This window comes from Gossypium hirsutum, chromosome A05 (assembly GCF_007990345.1).
Source record: "Gossypium hirsutum isolate 1008001.06 chromosome A05, Gossypium_hirsutum_v2.1, whole genome shotgun sequence".
NCBI classification, from domain to species: Eukaryota; Viridiplantae; Streptophyta; class Magnoliopsida; order Malvales; family Malvaceae; genus Gossypium; species Gossypium hirsutum.
The window spans coordinates 107,360,564-107,380,424 of record NC_053428.1 but is presented as its reverse complement, the minus strand read 5'-3'; the positions used below and the strand labels follow the sequence as shown (position 1 = coordinate 107,380,424).

Here is a 19,861-nt window from a genome sequence, read left to right as displayed (position 1 = left end):
TTACATTTGTCACTTACGTTAGCATGTTGTAACATTTTAGTCACTAAACTATTAATTATCGTTAACGGTAAACTGACGTGGCACATTAAACCATCGTTTCAAACAAAAATTTCAAGTAAAATTATATAATTGGTCCCCATATTTTTTCGTTTTGAGCAATTTAATTTTTTTCTTTTATATTCTTTTAACTTACCTTTTTATTTATTTATTTATTTTCCATTCTTTTCTGCTCCTCCCTTTTTTTTCCTCCCTTCTCCATATGTATTTTCCACATAATTAATTCAAAGAAATGGGATTTAGACGTTCTTTATATTTAGACATTGAAAGGTCAAGTTTATCCGAATTCTTTTATTTAGACGTTCTGCAATTTGTTATCAACACTTCTTCATCTTACTATATTTTTTTTATTTTCTTTACATTATAATTCATAATTTTTGTCGTAGAATTTTTTTAGGTGCTTTTCAGTCCGCTTGGAGCACACAAATCTCAAGATTATCATAACAATAAAGATTTGGCTTACTCAGAGAAGTTTTATTGTTTTAGTGAAATCAATTTTAATGGCTATACTCATGTATATCATGCAATCAACGGTCATTCCAAAAGGAGTATGCTCTGAGATGGAAAAAAATTATCAGAAATTTTGTTTGGGGGCACACTGATAAGAAGAAAGGGATAAACCTTATCAAGTGGGAGGATCTCTACAAAGACACAAAAAATAGTGGTCTTGGGTTCAGGAAAATTGATTGCCAAAATGATGTGTTCCTTATGAAGATTGGTTATAATCTTATCAGAAAACCTGAGCAGTTATTGTAATATTCCTTACCTGAGACTGTTGCCAGAATCGAGCACGAGGCATTACTAAACTTAATCTATCACTTAAATAGTTTTAAATTGTTTATTTAAGCTTTTCGGAATGTGCTGCCATTCTGCGTCGTAGTCGCCTAAAAATTCATATCTTGAGTTCCAAAACTCAAAATTAAGATCCGTAAATTTTTCCTGAAACTAGACTCATATATCTATCTACTAATTTTTTCATAGATTTTTGACTTGGCCAATTAGTACAGTTTATTAGTTAAAGTTTCCCTTGTTTCAAAACTCGACTGCACTAACCTCTTCTTGCTACGAACCATGTTTCTTCCTGTACAAAATTCATATCACTAAGCCGTTTGTTTCTATTAAAACTAGACTCAACAAGGATTATAACCATATAAATTAAACCTTCTAATTAGTTTTGTACAATTTATGGTGAATTTCCAAAGTTGAAATAGGGGATCCAAAAATTGCTCTGACCCTGTTTCACTAAAACTCAGATATATCATATAATATAATACCTTTACCTGTTTTTCATATTCCATAAGAAACTAGACATAATAAGCTTTAATTTAATATATTATTCATCTTCAAACTATGTTTCTACAATTTTTAGTGATTTTTTCAAAGTTACGTCATTTCTGTTACTTGAATCTGTTTTTAGGTTACTTTCACATTTTTCATAATTTTCATGTGATAATCACCATTCAATCATACATATTAATAAACATGCATATCATCGGCCATTTTTATTAGCTAATCACTAGCAAGTATTTACACATCGTTCATTGTTCATATTATACCAAAAGTAGCTAAGTTTCTATACATGCCATACACAAAACAAAACGTCTAATTATACCGAGTTATTTCTTTGATAGTGTGATCGGCCTCCGACGTTTCCTTCGATCCCCAAGTGGCTAGATAAGTACTATAAGAAGAAGAAAATAAAGAGATTAAGCACTAGGCTTAGTAAGCTTACAAGCAAATAAATCACAACATTCAACATAATGGATAATTATGCATAATATCATCTAACATCATAAATTTCTTTACTTCTCAATTTCTATCTTCTTCTTTATTCCCTTACCTTCTTTCTTACCTGACCTTTCCTTTTTCATAAATATAATCTACTTTTCCTTTGCTGTTAATTCACTGTAATTTAACTCGTATTCTGACCCGTTAAACCACTCGGAATACTAAGGATACTAGGGTCATTCCTGTCTATCAATACCCTCCCAATGCCATGTCTTTGACATGGACTTACATGAATTATTCCTGTCTCCAATGCCATATATAATATGGACTTACATGGCTCAACCCTGTCTCCAAAGCCATATTTCTAATATGGACTTACATGACTCATTTCTGTTCTGTCCTGTCAACCCTAATATCCTAACATTCCTAGGGTTCAACCGGGCTTTCTAACACTTTTCCTCTGTCACTTCACCTTAAATTCGACTTTAAATATTTTCATAACATAAATATATAAATGCTGGAAATTGACAATAATAATGTAAAATAAAAGAATATTGCATTTATTTACTGTAAACTTACCTTGATACAAAATGTGACTAAACTTTACAATTTAGTCCTTTACTTTTTCTTTTCCCCGATCTACTCCCGAATTTCATTCTTCTTGATCTATAATAGCAAATTTAACTTATTTAATATTCAAATTTATTAAAACAGTCCTTGACCCAAACTTTTGCAAAATTATATTTTTACCCCTAAACTTTCACATATTTGCACTTTTGCCCCAAGGCTCGTAAATTAAACTTCATCCTATTTTCTTATGTTTTATGACATGCTGATCATTTTTCCCTTCTATGGCAATATCAAAATCACACTCTAACATATACTTATGAATATTGGTATTTTTTTCCAATTTAAGCCCTTTTACTCGTTTTCACTTAAAACCGAGTAGCATAAGTTGTTTAACATAATTTAAAACCTCATATTCTATCATAAAACACCAAAATACACAAATTTCAGCCATGGGTATTTTTCCAAATATGAACCCTAGGCTGAATTATTGCTAGAATAAGCTTAATCAAGTTACCGGGACTCTAAAAACGTAAAGATCATTAAAAACGGGGCTTGGAATCACTTACTATAAAGCTTGAAAGTTGAAGAAACCCCAGCTATGGAGAGAGGTAAGGTTCGGCTGATAACTTGAAGAAGATGATACAATTTTATCATCTTTTTACCTTTTTATTAATGTTAATAACCAAATGACCAAAATACCCCTCCTTACTAAACTTTCAAAAATTCCTTCCATGTCCTAATTTTGTCCATGAACTTAAAATTGGTCAAATTACCATTTAAGATCTCATAATTAATATTCCAAAATAATTTCATACTAAAAACTTCTAGGATGCAAGTTTTGCAAATTATTCGATTTAGTCCCTAACCTCAACTTAAGCACTTTATGCATAGAATTTTATCACGAAATTTTCGCACAATCATGTAATCATACCATAAACCTCAAAATAATAATAAAATAATTTTTTTTCTACCTCGGATTTGTGGTTTCGCAACCACTGTTCCGTTTATGCCTTATTTCGGAATGTTATATTTCTCCCCCCCTTTAGGGATTTTCGTCCCGAAAATCATACCTATGAAGAGATATGGGTACTGTTTTCGCATAGCCTCTTCGGGTTCCCATGTAGCCTCGTCTACCCCATGTCTATTCCATAGTACTTTCACAAGTACAATACTTTTGTTCCTTAATTGCTTTACCTCTCGAGCTAGAATCTTTACCGGTTCTTCACCGTAAGTCATGTCTGGCTGAATCTCAACCTCTGTCTGAGAAATCACATGTGATGGATCTGAACGATAACGACGTAGCATAGACACATGAAATACATTATGAATCTTTTCTAACTCAATCGGCAAAGCTAACCGATATGCTAATGGTCCGACTCTCTCAATCACTACAAACGGTCCAATAAAACGTGGACTTAGTTTGCCTTTCTTGCCAAATCTGAGAACTTTCTTCCACGGGGATACTTTCAAAAAACTTTGTCACCAACTTGATATTCGATCTCTTTTCTTTTTAAGTCTGCATACGACTTCTGCCTGTCTGAAGCTGCTTTTAAACAATTTCTGATAACTTTCACTTTTTCTTCTGTTTCTTTAACTAGATCAACCCCGTAAATCTGGCTTTCTTTAAGCTCTGTCCAATATAAAGGTGTGCGGCATTTACGTCCATACAAAGCTTCATAAGGTGCCATCTTCAAACTTGACTGATAACTATTATTGTAGGCAACCTCTACCAATGGTAAGTATTTTTTCCCAACTACCTTGAAATTCTAATACACAACATCTAAGCATATCTTTAAGTACCTGAATAACTCTCTCTGACTGACCATCGGTCTGAGGGTGAAAAGCCGTACTAAAACTCAACTTCGTACCTAAAGCCTCTTGTAACTTCTTCCAGAACCGTGAAGTAAATCTTGGATCTCTGTCTGAAATGATCGATAATGGCACTCCATGTAGTCTAACTATCTCTGAAATGTATAACTCGGCCAACTTGTCAAGTGAATAATCCATACGGATTGGGATCAAATGAGCCAACTTAGTTAGCTTATCAATTACAACCCATACTGCATCTTTCTTTTTCAGTGTTAATGGCAATCCTGTCACAAAATCCATAGTAACTCTGTCCCATTTCCATTCCGGAACTAGTACAGGTTGCAATAATCCTGAGGGTACCTGATGTTCGGCCTTTACCTGTTGACAAATCAAGCATCTAGAAACAAACTCTAAAATATCTCTTTTCATTCCTACCCACCAATACAATTTCTTCAAATCATTATACATTTTTGTACTGCCTGGATGAATAGATAAAGAACTGCTATGTGCTTCCTGTAAAATCTTTCGAATAAGCTCATCATTCTTTGGTACACAAATTCTGTCTCTAAACATCAAACAACCATCAGAACCAATCCAGAAATCTGATTCTATGCCTGACTCACATTGAACTCTTTTAGCTTGTAACTCATTATCATCTTTCTGAGCTTCACAAATCTCTTCAAGAAATACCGGTTTAGCTCTAAATTCAGCTAAAATAGAACTATCATCTAACATGGCTAAATTGGTATTCAAAGCTCGCAATGTAAATAAAAGTTTCCTGCTTAAAGCGTCAGCAACTACATTTGCCTTACCTGGGTGATAATCAATCACTAACTCATAATCTTTAAGCAATTCCAACCATCTTCTTTGCCTCAAATTCAAGTCTTTTTGAGTCATCAAGTATTTCAAGCTTTTATGATCGGTAAATATCCGGATCTCAAATCTATCTTGGAAAACACAGTAGTTCCCTTCAATTGATCAAACAAATCATCAATTCTAGGCAATGGATACTTGTTCTTTACTGTTACCTTGTTAAGTTGCCGATAATCTATGCATAATCTCATCGATCCGTCTTTTTTTTTTCACAAATAGCACTGGTGCACCCCATGGTGAACTACTAGGTCTTACAAAGCCTTTATCTGTTAATTCCTGCAACTGAGCTTTCAATTCTTTCAATTCCAATAGAGCCATTCTATAAGGAGCAATAGAAATGGGCGTGGTACCTGGAATCAACTCAATACCAAACTCAACTTCTCTAACAGGAGGCAAACCTGGTAGTTCTTCCGGAAACACATCGGGAAACTCACATACCACAGGCACTGATTCAATTTTCAATTCTGGATCTTTAGTGTTCAACACAAAAGCAAGATAAGCTTCATACCCTTTTCTCAAGTATTTCTGAGCAAACATAACAGAAATTATGGGAAATGAACTATCTGACTCTTCTGAATTAACCCGAAGAATTTCACCATTTTCACACTTCAACTCAATGAATTTCTTTCCACAATTCACTATCACCTCATGAGTAGTCAACCAATCCATACCAAGAATCACATCAAACTCATCAAATGGCAATAGCATGAGATCGGCCGGAAAACAGTAGCCTCTAATCATTAAAGGACAATTTCTACATACTTTATCTACTAATACATGCTTGCCTAATGGATTCGATACTTTAATCACAAATTTTGTAGATTCTATAGGCATACTTATACTAGGCATCAATTTCATACAAACATAAGAATGATTCGAACCCGGATCAATCAGAGCAATGACATTAATATCATGTAGAGAAAATGTACCCGTAATCACATCGGGGGAGGATGCCTCTTCGCGTGCACGAATAGCATAAGTCCTTGCAGGGGCTCTAACATCTGGTCTCACAGCTGAATCTCTAGAGGTACCTCTGTTACTTGCTCCTACTCCTAGTTGCCTCGGTGATCTACCTCTAGTAGGAGCATTTTCGGATCTAGCACTCTGTGTTACCTCTCTGCTAGCCACTTCTGGACATTCTCGTACAAAATGATCTGGAGCACCACATTTATAGCAAACATTTTCGCCTGCCCGACAAGGACCATAATGAAGTCTACCACACCGTGGACACCCTGATCTACCCTGTCTGACATTACCTACACTCGTAGTCGATGTGGTCTGAGCCTTCGGATCCTTAAATCTGCTACCTCTATTCTGACTAGATTGCCCTGCCGAAAAGCTAAATCTGGTAGAAAACTCTTTGGGCCTCTTGGATGTAGCCTGAAATGATCTACTCATCTGTCTCTTCTTTGTATCTTGTGTCTCTGTCTCAACTTTGCCTTTTCTTTTTAATAGCTCCTCTGCCTTACAGGCTCTCTCAACTAAAATAACGAACTCTTTTATTTCTAGGACACCCACTGACAGTCGGATATCATCATTTAACCCATCCTCAAACCTTTTACACATGATAGCCTCTGTGGACACACATTCTTGAGCATATTTACTGAGCCTGACAAATTCACGCTCATAATCGGTCACCGTCATATTGCCTTGTTTCAATTCCAGGAATTCCTTTCTTTTCTGGTCAATAAACCTCTGACTGATGTACTTTTTACGAAATTCTTCCTGAAAGAAATCCCAAGTGACCCTCTCTTTCGGTACAACTGATACAAGTGTCTTCCACCAGTAGTAGGCTGAGTCTCTAAGAAGTGATACTACACATTTCATACACTCCTCGGGTGTACAAGATAATTCGTCGAAGACTCTGATAGTATTTTCTAACCAAAATTCTGCTCTTTCTGCATCATCATCTTTTGTTGCTCGGAACTCTTCTGCCCCTTGTTTCCTGATTCTATCAACTGGTGGCTTTTCTCTTACCATTGTACCTGTGACTAGGGAAGCTTGAGCTGCATGGGTAGCCTGAGAATCATGAGGGGGTGGAGGTCTAACTTCCGGATTCGTACGAACGAACTCGGCAAACAAATCATTCAAAGCTCGAAAGAGAGCTTCTCGAGTCACTCCTCCCTGATCAACTATTACTGGCCTATTCTCAGATGGCGCTGCCCCTTCTGTGGAAGCAGGCGCATTACTTTCTACATCATCATCACCAGCTCGCCCGGGATCCATTACTATAAAACAAAATGTTTATTAAAAAAATTGCCAGGAGTCGTCACACTATCAAAATACAAGTATGGCATGTATAGCTAGACTTTTTCTCACACTAACTGTTCCGAGAACCGACTAAACCTGCTCTGATACCAATAAATGTAATATTCCTTACCCGAGACTGTTGCCAGAATCGAGCACGAGGCATTACTAAACTTAATCTATCACTTAAATAGTTTTAAATTGTTTATTTAAGCTTTTCGGAATGTGCTGCCATTCTGCGTCGTAGTCGCCTAAAAATTCATATCTTGAGTTCCAAAACTCAAAATTAAGATCCGTAAATTTTTCCTGAAACTAGACTCATATATCTATCTACTAATTTTTTTCATAGATTTTTGACTTGGCCAATTAGTACAGTTTATTAGTTAAAGTTTCCCTTGTTTCAAAACTCGACTGCACTAACCTCTTCTTGCTACGAACCATGTTTCTTCCTGTACAAAATTCATATCACTAAGCCGTTTGTTTCTATTAAAACTAGACTCAACAAGGATTATAACCATATAAAGTAAACCTTCTAATTAGTTTTGTACAATTTATGGTGAATTTCCAAAGTTGAAATAGGGGATCCAGAAATTGCTCTGACCCTGTTTCACTAAAACTCAGATATATCATATAATATAATACCTTTACCTGTTTTTCATATTCCATAAGAAACTAGACATAATAAGCTTTAATTTAATATATTATTCATCTTCAAAATATGTTTCTACAATTTTTAGTGATTTTTTCAAAGTTACGTCATTTCTGTTACTTGAATCTGTTTTTAGGTTACTTTCACATTTTTCATAATTTTCATGTGATAATCACCATTCAATCATACATATTAATAAACATGCATATCATCGGCCATTTTTATTAGCTAATCACTAGCAAGTATTTACACATCGTTCATTGTTCATATTATACCAAAAGTAGCTAAGTTTCTATACATGCCATACACAAAACAAAACGTCTAATTATACCGAGTTATTTCTTTGATAGTGTGATCGGCCTCCGACGTTTCCTTCGATCCCCAAGTGGCTAGATAAGTACTATAAGAAGAAGAAAATAAAGAGATTAAGCACTAGGCTTAGTAAGCTTACAAGCAAATAAATCACAACATTCAACATAATGGATAATTATGCATAATATCATCTAACATCATAAATTTCTTTACTTCTCAATTTCTATCTTCTTCTTTATTCCCTTACCTTCTTTCTTACCTGACCTTTCCTTTTTCATAAATATAATCTACTTTTCCTTTGCTGTTAATTCACTGTAATTTAACTCGTATTCTGACCCGTTAAACCACTCGGAATACTAAGGATACTAGGGTCATTCCTGTCTATCAATACCCTCCCAATGCCATGTCTTTGACATGGACTTACATGAATTATTCCTGTCTCCAATGCCATATATAATATGGACTTACATGGCTCAACCCTGTCTCCAAAGCCATATTTCTAATATGGACTTACATGGCTCATTTCTGTTCTGTCCTGTCAACCCTAATATCCTAACATTCCTAGGGTTCAACCGGGCTTTCTAACACTTTTCCTCTGTAACTTCACCTTAAATTCGACTTTAAATATTTTCATAACATAAATATATAAATGCTGGAAATTGACAATAATAATATAAAATAAAAGAATATTGCATTTATTTACTGTAAACTTACCTTGATACAAAATGTGACTAAACTTTACAATTTAGTCCTTTACTTTTTCTTTTCCCCGATCTACTCCCGAATTTCGTTCTTCTTGATCTATAATAGCAAATTTAACTTATTTAATATTCAAATTTATTAAAACAGTCCTTGACCCAAACTTTTGCAAAATTATATTTTTACCCCTAAACTTTCACATATTTGCACTTTTGCCCCAAGGCTCGTAAATTAAACTTCATCCTATTTTCTTATGTTTTATGACATGCTGATCATTTTTCCCTTCTATGGCAATATCAAAATCACACTCTAACATATACTTATGAATATTGGTATTTTTTTCCAATTTAAGCCCTTTTACTCGTTTTCACTTAAAACCGAGTAGCATAAGTTGTTTAACATAATTTAAAACCTCATATTCTATCATAAAACACCAAAATACACAAATTTCAGCCATGGGTATTTTTCCAAATATGAACCCTAGGCTGAATTATTGCTAGAATAAGCTTAATCAAGTTACCGGGACTTTAAAAACGTAAAGATCATTAAAAACGGGGCTTGGAATCACTTACTATAAAGCTTGAAAGTTGAAGAAACCCCAGCTATGGAGAGAGGTAAGGTTCGGCTGATAACTTGAAGAAGATGATACAATTTTATCATCTTTTTACCTTTTTATTAATGTTAATAACCAAATGACCAAAATACCCCTCCTTACTAAACTTTCAAAAATTCCTTCCATGTCCTAATTTTGTCCATAAACTTAAAATTGGTCAAATTACCATTTAAGATCTCATAATTAATATTCCAAAATAATTTCATACTAAAAACTTCTAGGATGCAAGTTTTGCAAATTATTCGATTTAGTCCCTAACCTCAACTTAAGCACTTTATGCATAGAATTTTATCACGAAATTTTCGCACAATCATGTAATCATACCATAAACCTCAAAATAATAATAAAATAATTTTTTTTCTACCTCGGATTTGTGGTTTCGCAACCACTGTTCCGTTTATGCCTTATTTCGGAATGTTACAGTTATGGTTCAAGTTCTTTGTTCGAAATATAAGTGGAAGGGCAAGGCACCTATGATCTTGTAGATGGGTAATGCTTCTCGACTTTGGAACGGTATTTATAGGATCTAGGGCAAAGTATCAGAAAATATTGTATGGAATGTTGGGAATCGTTTAGACGTTGATTTTTGGAGAGATACTTAGGTGAAGGAACGGGCTCCTCTAATGAATGTCTGTACACAACCTGAAATTATACCCATTGAACATGTTTTTATTATGGAAATGGTTTCATCGAGTAGAGATTAGAACTGGAAGCTGATAAAAGATATATTTCTGCCACCTGTGGTTTCGTGCATTGCATCTTATAAGCCTTTTTCTATTAGTGAAATAGATGATTTTGTTAGATGAGGCAAGGATAAAAATCTTAAGTTTTCAATTTGGTCTGTTTATTCTTCCATTTATGGAGTGGAGACAATTAGGAGTGGAAAAATATGGAATCGGATTTGGCATTTACCAGGACCTCAAAAGCTATGAGTTTTTCTTTGGCTGGCTTTTTAAAATAGGATCCTTACTATGAGAGCAGAGCAAGAAGGCATCTCACTACTGATGCTAGATGTAAAGTTTATAGACATTTGACATAGAGCATTAGCCACATCCTGTGACTATGCACATCAGTTGTGGGTACATGGTTGGCTGTAATCAAACAGGATAAGAGACAAGAATTCTTCACTATCATACTGGAGAAGTGGATTGAGATTAACCTGACAGGTTCAAATTATTTTGCTAGCGGTACGAATGATTTGTAGACCCTCTTTGATGTTATTTGCTTGCAGCTCTGGACAAGGAGGAATAACTTTGTTTTTAATGATGAATTCATTGAAGGTGAGAGTGTTTTGGAGAAGAGTTACCGAATAATGGACAACAACCTTCAATCCAACTATGTCAAGGTGAATCAGTTGAGATAGAAGCGTTCCAAAACTTACAGATCAGTCAGATGGATTCCACTTGAGGATGAATGACATAAGGTAAATACTGATGGTGTTGTTAATAGTGTGTCAGGAATTGTTTCTACAGAGGGATTAATTCATAACCAGTATAGAGTTTGGATTACTGGTTTTCAAAAAATATTGGTTGTTGCTTTATTATCAATGCGGAGCTATAGGGTGCTCTTGATGGCCTTCAATTAGCATAAAATTTAGGGATTAAAAAAATGGTGGTTGAGATGGATAATATTGAAGCAATTCAGTTGTTCAAACAAATTCAATTGAACGACATCACTCTGTGATGCTAGAGTTATAAATGATCTCTTACAACTTGATTGGATAATCTAGATTAAACATGTGTTTAGGGAGGGTAACAATGTAGAGATGGATTGGAGTGAATGACATCCTCAAAACCATTAGGCAAGCTAATATATATGCAACCGCCAGGTGAAATTCTTCAGTTATTGCATGATGATTATTCTGGAATGACTTGGACTCATATAGCCTAGTTAGGAATTTTTCCTTCACATTGTACCCAAAAAAAAATCTCGTAAAATTCACTAAAAAAATTAAATGTCTAAGAATTGAACTTGAGATTAATAATTTTTTTTACATAAACACTTTACCACTTTACCCATCATTTAATTATTAAATAGTTCTTTTTTTTTCGTAAATATCGAGAGGTTTATTGGAAATAAAAATAGAGAGTCAAATATAAAAAACCAAACAAATGATAAAACTAATAAACCACATTTAGCTGTAAAACACTACAGAGAAAAAAACATAACTCTTGGCAAAACTTAGTGGGAAAGATGGAATTACAAATCAATACCCACTTCTATCTCAGCAGCAGATCAAGAAAAACCCAAAAATTTCTCCAGCCAAAAACCCCACACAGAGCACCCTTCAAGACTGAGAAGCCATGCCCGCAAGATCTCTGGCCAAGTAAACTTCTGCCACTGCCGGTAAGTCATCCACCTAGAAACTATCTTCCGAACTCAACATCCTCTCTTTTGCTAACATATGAGCCACCATGTTCGCTCGTCTGTGAACATGCTGAAAGGAAATACACTGAAAAGAACTTGCTTTTATCTTTATTTCTTCGATGTAAGTCCTCATGTCTGAAAAATCTGGAAGAACTTGGTTTATTTTAACAATCGTAGTTCTAGAATCACCCTCCATTTGCACATGAGTAAAACCCATATCCCTAGCGAAATCCAGAGCCTGAAGGCAGGCTATAGCCTCAGCAGTGAACGAATCCAAGACAAACTTATTAAAAATGGTTCCGTATCCCATCACCTGACCCCTAGAATTTCTGATAATAAAACCAGAAGATGGCTGATGAAGAGTTATTCTGAATGCAGCATCGAACTTTCCCTCCATTGTGCGTTTATTTCGGGCTTGCCAGAGTGCCCAGGCCGTGGTTGTAGCAATTTCACCAAAATCATGCCTTCTATCTTGAAAAACCAAGTTGATCCAGGTACAAAAATCCATACTCTCATTGAAATTTGACCAGTCAACCCCCATTGATTACCAAACATCTTTCGTAGGTCCACAAACTAGGAGAGTATGCATGAAATTCTCCAGGGCTTCACTATTGCTGGGGTAACTTGGGGAAGAGCTAATACGTCTATTGTATAGATTAACAGCAGTAGGAATATAATCTTTTGTAATTTGCCAAACAACGATTCTGATCTTTGGGGGAAGATTTAATTCCCAAATTTTTTTGTAAACTCCTAAAGAGTCAGTATTCATAGCGTCTTCAACCCACGAACCAACAAGACAGTGATACCCACTACGAACCGTATACCTGCCGGAGTTATCAGCAAACCACACCATTCTATCTTCAGAGTTGTAAACCGAAAGAGGAATGCAACAGATTGCAATAGCTTCCAAAGGGGTAAAACACTTACTAATTAATCCACTTTCCAGGACTTAGTAGAATAATCAATAAGCTCTGACACTCTGTCAAATCTGCTGTTTGCAGGAGTAGCCTGAATTTTTCCCCCTGCCCAACGGGGTAACCAACAATCTTGCAAAATTGAGATTTGGGAACCTGATCCCACTTTCCAGCCCAAACCATCTTCTAAAACCTTTCTGGCTGTAAAAATACTCTTCCAAGTATACGATGGATTAGTGCCTAAAGTGGCATTCCAAAACGAGGTATGGGGATAATGCTTAGCTTTATAAATACGTCCCAATAAAGAATTCGGATTAGTAACTAACCTCCAACCTTGTTTCACTAAAAGGGCAATATTAAACTTGCCAAGATCCCTAAAACCCATACCACCATAATTTTTAGGGATATTGAGATTAGCCCAGTTACACCAGTGCATTCCATTTCGAGTCAAACTTTTTTGCCACCAAAACCTACTCATGATACTTTCAAGCTTCGTACACAACGTCTTAGGAAACAGGAAACACGACATCGAGTATGTAGGAATCGCTTGAAGGACCGTTTTAATAAAAACTTCTTTTCCACCTTGAGAAAGAAGTCTAGCTCCCCAACTCTGAACTTTCATCTTCATCCTATCACAAATATGTTGAAACGCATCATTCTTTTTCCTTTCAACCATCGTAGGGAGATCCAAATATCTCTCCATACATAGCAATCGCCGAACTACTAACATCTGCACCAAATGACTACAAGAAATATGAGAGACATTTGAGCTGAAGAAAATCTGTAACTTATCAAGGTTTATATTCTGCCCCGATGCGGTTTCATAACATTTCAGAATATCCATCAAAACCCGCCCTCCTGTATCGTTTGCATCGCCAAAAATAATAGTCATCAGCAAAAAATAGGTGAGTGACAGCAAGGCTCCCCCTAAAAACTTTCACCCCTTTTAAGTTCCCCGTCTAAATAGCAGAATCTAATAAAACTGAGAAGCCCTCCGTACAAATTAAAAAAAGGTAGGGGCTTAAAGGATTCTCTTGACGTAGTCCCCTTTGAGGGAAAAATTTCTCACTCGAGGACCCATTGAAATTGACAGTATAAGACACTGAGGAGATACAATACATGATCAAACTAATCCATTCCGACGCAAAACCCATATGCTTCATCATTCCTTCTAAAAAACCCCACTCCACTCTATTGTAAGCTTTGCTCATGTCAAGCTTTAACGCAAAAAACTTTTCTTCCATTTTTTCCTCTTCTTCAAAGTATGTATAATTTTATATGCCACAAGGACATTATCTGAGATTAGTCTGCCCGGCACAAACGCTCTTTGAGTATGACCAATATATTGGTCTAAAACTAATTTCAATCTATTAGCAATGGTCTTAGAAGTTATTTTGTATAAGATCGAACACAGACTAATAGGGCGAAATAGAGACATCATATCCGCATCACTTACTTTGGGAATGAGAATAATCTTGGTAGAATTAACTTCATAAAGTGAAGTCTCCCTATTAATGACTTGTAAACAAAACTTCGCTACATCCTGCCCGATTATGTGCCAGAACTTTTGAAAGAAAATAGTATGAAATCCATCAACTCTTGGCGCTTTAGTTGGCGCCATCTCCCAAAGAGCCTTTCTGATTTCCTCCACCTTGAACTCACGCAATAGTTGTTCATTCATAGATGGAGATATTCTTGAGGAAACTCCTTCATGCGTATTATCATCATCCCTCTGCCGATAACTAGTAAATAATTCCTTAAAATAGCTGACTGCCATATTCATCATCTCATCTTCCTCAGTAATAACCGAACCATCCTCACATCTAAGTCTCATAATCTTATTCATGCGGTGTTTGTTAGAATCAAGACTGTGAAAAAAATTCGTATTACGGTCCCCATTCTTAAGCCAATTAGAACGGGCCCTTTGTTCCCAGTACATTTCAGTTTTATCTATTTCCAGATTAAGATCTAGCTTAGCTTCAATAATTTCCTCCAAGGTCTCGTCATTCAGAGGGGCGTTGTAAAGAGCATTCAATCTGCTTTTAAGAGAAATCATTTTACCATCTTTCTCCCTTCTAATCCTTATTGCCCATCTACTAAAACCTTCACCAATAGCATGAAGACGCTCCGGAACATTAAGATGATTATTCAAGTCCCACAAAAACTTAACTTCAGCATAACATGACTCTTCCAATAACCACATTTTTTCAAATCGAAAATCCTGATTTTATCTACATATTTATCATTAGTAGAAAAATCAGAATCAAAGAAAATAGGAGAATGATCCGAGGTCGAATTTGGTAAATGAACAAGCATATAATTAGAGAAAGAATTATACCATTGGATATTCGCAACTCCTCTATCTAATCTTTCTCGAATATCAGTAGACTCAAAATCCCCCTTTCCCAAGTATACCAACGACCCTAGTAACTAAGATCCGTGAGTCCACAATAATCCAAAGTATCTCTGAAAGCTTCAATTTGTTTTTCCTCTCTAAGTCTTCCTCCATATTTTTATTAATTAGATAAGATTTCATTAAAATCACCCTAACACGACCCATGCTTCCAAAAAATTATGACTGAGGTTTCTAAGTAGATTCCAAGAACTAATTCTGTCTCTAACATCAGGAGCTCCGTAAAACCCGGTAAGATGCTAATCGGGTCTATTGTTGTTATTAATGACCATAACATCAATACAACTGTCATTATAACCCAATAGTCGAATATCAGCCTCATTAGTCTAACTAATAGAAAGACCACCATTAGTACCATTGGCTGCAACCTCAATTCCATTTTGATACCCAAACTTTCTCCTTATTCTTTCCATTCTACTTCTATCAATTTTAGTTTCCATAAAGAAAAAAAATATGGAGACGATATTCTTTCAGCAAATGCTGAACACATCAGACCGACCATGGATTCCCCAGTCCACGGACGTTCTAACTTAAAATTTTCATAATATTCGGATGACCCGCTCCGCAGGTTTAGCCGGTTTCTCATTTTGATAAAAGTTCATCCGTTCCCTATGCCTTTCAGAAGAATCGCTTTCAATTGCAACTTCCTGCACAAAATTGGGCCTCAATCTTTTTTTTCCTTCATTGGCAACAATAGGCCCTTCCTTATTCATTGCTCCATCGTCCATAAAATCATCTTCATTAATGCTATTTTTTTGGAGGGTAAAAGACTTACCTATCAAGTTTAACCCCAAATTTGTTTCACAAATGCACATCAAATTAAGAATATGTTGATTCCTAAAATTGCTCCTTGAATTTGATCTTGATACCCCTGCCATTACTCCTCAATCTATAACGAAATCCCTAAGCCAATGACTCCTACCTACCACCGCTCGCCGAGGAAGACCTCTTAACGAAATATCCCATCCCATTGGTAAATTTCTACTCCCGTGATACATTCGAATCGGACAGAAGCTTTCTCCATGTCCTAGACGTCCACATAAGAAACAGAAAGTTTCTAACTTTTCATATTTAAAACTGACACAAAATTCTTTCGATTTAGCAACCAGTAATCGCCTCCGTCTCTTCAAAGGTTTTCGGACATCCACTTGTACTCTAATTCTCATAAAATTCCGTAGACTTGCTGTAATGGTTTTTGTATCATACTCTATGAAAGAACCTATAAAGTCACCAAACTATCTTGCAATATTTTCTGAATACAGGCCTGAAGGTAGATCATGGATCTGAACCCAGAAATTGGCGTTATTGAGAGGCACTTCCAGCGGGTCTTCCCCCTCTTTTAACATAGAGATGATGAGTAAATGATTGTTGAAGGTCCATGGTGACCCTTTAACCATTCTATAAGGTCCATGGTGACCCTTTAACCATTCTATCTCTGTCCACTTCACAAAAGAAACAAAAAAGAATTCATTTTTCACCAATGTCAGTAACAGAAACCCTCCTATAGGATGCCAGAGATGTAATATCCCGATTTTGGGCCTACTCAGAATAGTGGTTTTAGGGCCACAAATTCGATGAAATTTTTTTATTATTATATTTTTATGGTCTATGATTTTATGAAATAATTTCGCGAAAACCTTGTTCGAAAATTTTGACGTTCGGGCACTCAATTTAGTCAAAAGGACTAAATTGTAAAAGTTGCAAAATGTGTATTCTAGTTTACAAAGGTACTAAGTACTTGTGAGTAATGGGTTTTTAAATTGGGGGTCCTTAAATGGTAAATAACCCATTTTGTAATTAGTAGACAAAGATGGACATGGCATGGTATGTTTTTATTTATTTTTCATTAAAGGTATTTTAGTAAATTGGTGAAGAAAGCTAAAATAATTAAGAAAAAGATGTCATCTTCTTCATTTTTCTCATGCCATAATCGTATATGGAGATGGAAGGCATGTCTAGGGTTTTTAAAACTTCCAAGCTTGATTTTAAGTCCATCTTTTCCCCGTTTTTAAAGTTCTTTATATTTTTGAAATCCCAATAACTTGTTCTGCTTATTTTTACCATTAATTTGAGCTAAAGTTCATGTCTAAAAATTTACCCATGAATAATATGCATGTATTTTGATGTCTAATGATAGAAAATGAAGGCTGGGTGTTAGATAAATGACTTTTGCTAAGCGATTTTACGTGAAAACGAGAAAAATGACATAATCGGTAAAAATACCTAATGTTCATAAATACATGTTAGAGTGAGAATTGGATGTTGATATAGAAGGGAAAAATGATCAGCATGTCATAAAACATAAGAAAATATGGTGAATTTTAATTTACGAGATTTGGGGCAAAAGTGTAAACATGTGAAAGTTTAGTGGCAAAATTGTAATTTTTTTAAAATATGATTTTGGGTTGATTTGAATAATATGAGTCCTGATTAGGCTATATTTGAAAGGATAGAGAAAGGAAAATCAAAATTCGGGCTAAAATCGGCAAAATACCAAGTTGTGGACAAAATGGTAAAAATGACCATTTTCGCATACGAGGTAAGTTCATATGATTTTAATAATGCAATGTGTATTTTAATGTTAATTTTATGAAATTATATGAATTGTAAGTATACATATATGTGAATAATTTGATATTATGTAAATGATGTAACATTACTATATGTTGTTAATGTCTTTATAATGGTATGATGATTATTATTTACGAATTGTTGCATGCTATGATTGTTGTTGAATTATTATACAAATTATGTGGAATACTTGAAAAATATGAGTTGCCACCAGAGCATCGATATTGGCATCACTAGAAAAATGGCAATGGCGTATGATCGAGGAAAGAGCCCGTTTGAACCTTAGGAGTAGGTTAGGATACAAGTGACATGTCACTAGGAAATTGAGATCCGAACTCGTTGAGTTGTGGTCCGAGTTTGTGAGAACTATGAGGCATCCGAACTCGTTGAGTTGTATTCAGAGTTCATTATGGATGCTAACACCCAAGCTCATTGGGTTGTGTTCCGAGTTCATTATGGGTGAGATTATGGTAGCTTTGCTACATAAACCGCAGGCTATTGAGTTTGTTTAGCTGCGGGCTTCCGTGTATCCGATTATATTCCGAGTGTTCAACGGGTAATTTGACGGAGTATTCGATAATGGTCCCAATGAGACAAGCCATTGGTGAGTATGTTCTTAAGTTAAATTACAAGTTGTACAGGTTTGTACACTAAACTTATGTGTGAAGCCTAAATATATGATGTATATAGTATTGGTGAATACTATGAAAATTACATGATGAGGAATAAGTCTTGATACTTGAAATGATATTGTATGGATTTAGTGAATAATAGTTGTGATTGAGTAAATTTAGCCTTGGCAGTTTTAGGTTATTGCAGTGATACAACTTTGGAAATTCACCATAAATTTTGGAAATTGATTTAGGGGCTGAATAAAATATGAGATTAAAGCTCAATGAGTCTAGTTTCACATAGAGGAAACGGTACATGCAATTGAGTTTTATGTTATGAGATATTTAAATTGTTTTGAGATAGAGTCTGAATGACTTCGAGATCCCCTATTCCTATTTGAGAAATTCACTAAAAAATTGTGAAAAAATAATTAGGAGTTATAATTTACATGTATAGATTCCTTATTTAGTATATTTTTAAGATAAATAAATGGCATAGCCCTTTGAATTCTTTACAAAGAGAAAATTGATTCGTAGTGAACAGAGGTCAGAGTAGCCGAACACTGAAATAGGGGAAATTTTAATGAATAAAATGTACTAATTGACTAACTCAAAAATTCTGAAAATTTTATGAGAGAAAGGTATATGAGTCTAGTTTCAATGAAAATTAACAGAACTTAATTTGGAGTTTCGTAGATCCAGATATAAATGATTTAGTAACTGTAACTCGATAAAATAACTTAACCTGAACATGTGTAATTGTACAATTATAGTGTTTTATCTTGAAAAGCATGTTAGTAATTACTTATTAATTTCATATGGACTTACTAAGCGAAAAGCTTACCCTTCCTCTCCATTTCTTTAGTATTGATAGGTCGGCTTAGGGTTAGAGATCGTTGAAGGCAGAATCACACTATCAACCTATCACTTTTGGGAGAATTAATTCAAATATTAGAAATATCAAGTGAGTGGCATGTATAGGAAGCTAGTTTTATGACATGTATTATTATTATGATTTGGCCTAACCTATTGATCTACGTTGAGTTATCGTATATGGCCATGGGATGTGGCCTATATTCACTATGGTTTGTAAGCTTAATTAATCATGTCATGTTCTATGTTTCTGGTGTGATGAGGTAGTTAGCTTTGTTTGTTGTGCATGATTGGTGATACATTAGGTAAGTTGAATGCATACCTATGGATCATGAATTAAATGTAAATAAGTAATAATGCCTTGAACATGAATGTTTAATGGACAAATTGGTAACCATAGTAAGATGGTATTAAACGAGAATAAGATTTGGCATATCTAGTTCTAGTTAATGTAAGAATGTACATTACATACATGATGGTAGGAAAGTGATACGTTGGTATTAAAATAGATGATATTGAATGTTATTGAATTCATGTATGTGCTAATATCTTGTG

At 35.0% G+C, this 19,861-nt stretch overlaps 1 long non-coding RNA gene across 3 annotated transcripts; it reads left to right on the top strand.

Moving 5' to 3' along the window:
* Nucleotides 1-11,685: 11,685 nt before the first annotated feature.
* LOC121229665 (uncharacterized) lies at nt 11,686-18,850 on the top strand. 3 transcript variants are annotated; one of them, XR_005927585.1, is made up of 4 exons: nt 11,686-11,903; nt 12,303-12,418; nt 12,489-12,838; nt 12,926-18,850. It is a non-coding gene; the product is annotated as an uncharacterized lncRNA (long non-coding RNA). The 3 variants fall into 3 exon arrangements; XR_005927584.1 differs by having other exon boundaries at nt 12,303-12,838; nt 12,926-13,101; nt 16,514-16,862; XR_005927583.1 differs by having other exon boundaries at nt 12,303-12,838; nt 12,926-16,507.
* Nucleotides 18,851-19,861: the final 1,011 nt, after the last annotated feature.